Below are 3,875 nucleotides of genomic sequence, written 5' to 3'. Positions count from 1 at the left end.
CCTTTTTTCAAGAAATGTGAGCTTTCTTTTTTTTATGTTTATTTATTTATTTTTGGCTGCGTTGGGTCTTTGTTGCTGCACTCAGGCTTTCTCTAGTTGCGGCAAGTGGGGGCTACTCTTTGTTGTGGTGCGCGGGCTTCTCTCATTGCGGTGGCTTCTCTTGTTGCGGAGCATGGGCTCTAGGCGCGTGGGCTTCAGTAGTGGTGGCATGTGGGCTCAGTGGTTGTGGCTCGCGGGCTCTAGAGCGCAGGCTCAGTAGTTGTGGCCCACGGGCTTAGTTGCTCCGCACGTGGGATCTTCCCGGACCAGGGCTTGAACCCGTGTCCCCTAAATTGGCGGGAGGATTCTCAACCACTGCGCCACCAGGGAAGCCCTAAAATTTACCATTACAACCATTTTTAAAGGTGCAGTTCAGTGGCACTAAGTACATTCATGTCATCATACAACCATCATCACCATCCACTTCCTGAACTTTTTAAAATAAATTCATTTATTATTTATTTATTTATTTATTTATTTATTGGCTGCGTTGGCTCTTCGTTGCTGCTCGCGGGTTTTCTCTAGTTGTGGCGAGCAGGGGCTACTCTTTGTTGTCGTGCGCGGGCTTCCTATTGCAGAGGCTTCTCTTGTTGCGGAGCATGGGCTCTAGGCGCGCAGGCTTCAGTAGTTGTGGCACGCAGGCTCAGTGGTTGTGGCTCGCGGGCTCTAGAGCGCAGGCTCAGTAGTTGTGGCGCATGGGCTTTGTTGCTCCGTGGCATGTGGGATCTTCCCGGACCAGGGCTCGAACCCATGTCCCCTGCATTGGCAGGCGGATTCTTAACCACTGTGCCACCAGGGAAGTCCCCTGAACTTTTTTTTTTCATCTTCCTAAATCTGAAACTATGTCTCCATTAAACACTCACTCCCCATCCCCATCCCCCAGCCCCTGGCAACCAACATCCTTTCTGTCTCTAAGAATTTCATTACTCTAGGGACCTCGTAGAAGTGGAATCATAAAGAATTTGCTTTTTTGCGACTGGCTTAATTCACTTGGCACAATGTCCTAAAGGCTCATCCATGTTCTTTCCTTTTTAAGGCTGAATAATATTCCATTGTAAGGATGGACCACATTTCTCTTATCCATTTATCCACTGAAGGACATTTGGGGTGCAGCCGCCTTTTGGCTACTGTAAAAAGCGTTGCCATGAACACAGGTGTACAAATATCTATTCGAGTCCCTGCTTTCAATTCTTTTGGGCATATATTCAGAAGTGGAATAGCTGGATTGTATGGTAGTTCTATTTTTAATTTTTTGAGGAACTGCCATGTTGTTTGCCATAGAGGCTGCACCATTGTACATTCCCACCAACAATGCCTAGGGTTCAATTCTCCACAGACATTCTCACGAACACTGATTATTATTATTATTATTTTTTGATAGTAGTCATGCTAACAGGTGTGAAGTGGTATCTCGCTGTGGTTTGGATTTGCATCTCTTTAATGACTAATGATGTTGAGCATCTTTCCATGTTCTTGTTGACCATCTGGTTATCTTCTTTGGAGACATGTCTGTTCAAGTACTTGCAGGCTAATTATTCTTGCACCTTTATTTTCCTCATGGATTTCAGGATAGGTTCACATAGTTATAAAAAAAAAAAAAATCCTGTAGCTACTCCTACAAGTTACATTGAATGCAACTTGCATTCAATGCAACCTTGGGGAGACTGTGGCCTCACCCCTCCTTGGGTTTCCTTTCCAGTCCTCACTGTAGATTCCTGGCTAGTCTACCTTGTTCTTTCTACCCCCTCCCTCTGGCTCCAAGTATCACCCACACGTGATGAGGCCTCCAGCTGCCCCTAGCTCTGTCCCGAACAGCTCACCTGAGTGTCCCCAGGTCTCTCCATCCTTCTGCATCAAACTCTCAACAGCTGACCCCTGCACACCTGCTCTCCTGGCCTGTTCACCTGTTTCCCAGTGACAGTAGGGGGTCCAGGTGACCACTGGGCTCCGTCTTTGCCTTCTCTCTTCCTCACCTTGGAGGAAGTCAGGGTCCTGGCAGGAGAAAGATGCAAAGAGAGAAAAGGACTTTTACAAAGGTCCATTTACCAAGGTGCAGGCAAGGGGTAGGCGAAACCAACAGGGTGGCGAAGACCTGGGTGGGGGCTGGTCTCAAAGCCCTAAGAGGGTAGAAAGGGCCTCAGGGCAGGGACTGGGGCCTCAGGGAGAGGACCTCAGGGAGAGCAGAGGTCTGTGCCCAGCCGGGAGGGAGCTGGGGAAATTCCCCAACCTCTGGGCTGGCTTCCAAACTCACCGGAAGCCAGGGGAGAGTGGGGGATGGGGCCACCGATGCGGCCCAGAGGACAGGCCATGGGGAGGGAGGAAGGTGGGTCTGGGGGCAAACCGGGAACGCCCAGGCCACTTCTCTGCCCCCACCTCTTCCATTCCAGAACTAGGATTGGACACCTGACCATTCCCCACCCCCCAGTCCTGTTCTTCTTTCTTCCATGCCCTTTGGCACCCAGACCTCTCTGAAAGCCTCATCTGAGCAGGTCTCAGCCAGCAGCAAACGCTCCTTGGGCGCCACGTTGTCCTTGGGACGAAGTCCAAGCTCCTTGATCACCTGGCTACAGGTCCCTCCCCTGGCCTGCCCCTCCCCCCACCACCCCAACCCCTAGCAGTCCGCGCTCCCAACTCAGGTTCTTCCGGTGAGTCCCGCACAGGTGGCACCGCCCACCGTCCGGCACACTCCCTGCACCCTCATAGCTCTTCCCTCTGCAGGTGGGTTTCCACCTGCGTAGTGGGTATGGGGCTCCCCTCTGTACTCGAGGGTGTGGGACCCCCTCCGCACTCCAACCCCCAGGCCTGGCTCTGTCGGGGGCTGGTGACCATGGGGCGGTGCTCCCGGTGCAGGGCAGGGAGCCCGTGAACGCTCAGAGGCGCCAGCCGCCCAGGCCACGAAGCCCAGACTCGCCGGCACACGCTTCCTCAACCCCAGCTCCCAGGACTTCCCTGGCTTCGCTGCGCACCTCCTCCCTCGGTCAAGGTCAGTCCCCACCAGTAAAGCAGGAATGCCTGCAGGGCAAACCCCCACCAAGGCGTCTCCCACAGCGCCCCCGCCCGCAGCGTTAATCCCTTTCCCCCTCTCGCTCTCGGGACACCGGACACCTCTATTGTAGCGCCCACCGCGGAGCGAGCGGCGCGTGAGAACTCACCCTGGGATCCACGCCCCGCCCCTGGGCGGGGCCCGGCCCGCAGTCAGCAGCGGGTAGGACTGCGTCGACGCCCGCGACCCACCTCACCCAGCCCGGCCGAAATCCCGGGTTGGGGCGCGTGGAACACGAGAGGGCGGGGCGGGCCTCTGGGGCTCACCACACCTCCTTCGCCCTCCACCCCTCATTTGGGCGGGCGGGGCCAAAGGTTAGGGCTCAGGGGTGCGGTTCGAGTTTCGGGCTCCCAGAGCTTGGCTAAGCGTTAACCGCGGGCTCAGAGCCAAGACGCGGGGCTGCTGCGGGCACCGGGTTGCGCCCGGCACGCAGGGGCGGGTCCCCAAGCCGAGGCGGTACGCAGACCGTGAGGGGAGGGGTCTGGGGACCGACCGGTGGGGGCGAGTGGGGGAGGGGGCTGGGCCCGGGCGGCGGGGGTTGGGGGGGTGGGCGCGGGGGCGGGGCCCGCTGAGCCGCCGGGGGCGGGAGCCACGCTCACCTGGCGCTCCGGGCCCGCCCCAACCTGGATTTCCGGGGGGCGGGGCGGGCAGGGGCGGGGCTTGGCCGGGCGGGGCGGGGCGCCCGCAGACGTCAGGGACCCGCCGCGCGAGGCCGGGCCGCCGCTCTGCCCGTGGGCTCGCCGGGCTGCCGCGAGCGTGCGGGCCGCGCCGGGCATGTCCTAGGCGGCGGCCC

The 3,875-nt window shown here is 57.8% G+C and overlaps 1 long non-coding RNA gene across 2 annotated transcripts; it reads right to left on the bottom strand.

Annotated features, from left to right (window-relative positions):
• Positions 1–525: 525 nt before the first annotated feature.
• Positions 526–3,211, bottom strand: LOC137762113 (uncharacterized). 2 transcript variants are annotated; one of them, XR_011073495.1, is made up of 3 exons: positions 3,192–3,211; positions 1,860–2,031; positions 526–796 (listed from the first exon to the last, which is right to left on the bottom strand). It is a non-coding gene; the product is annotated as an uncharacterized lncRNA (long non-coding RNA). The 2 variants fall into 2 exon arrangements; XR_011073494.1 differs by lacking the exon at positions 3,192–3,211 and adding an exon at positions 2,504–2,594.
• Positions 3,212–3,875: the final 664 nt, after the last annotated feature.

The sequence above is a fragment of the Eschrichtius robustus genome, chromosome 1 (assembly GCF_028021215.1).
Source record: "Eschrichtius robustus isolate mEscRob2 chromosome 1, mEscRob2.pri, whole genome shotgun sequence".
Classification (NCBI taxonomy): Eukaryota; Metazoa; Chordata; class Mammalia; order Artiodactyla; family Eschrichtiidae; genus Eschrichtius; species Eschrichtius robustus.
The sequence above is the reverse complement of the archived record's forward strand: the minus strand, read 5'-3'. Positions and strand labels throughout refer to the sequence as shown.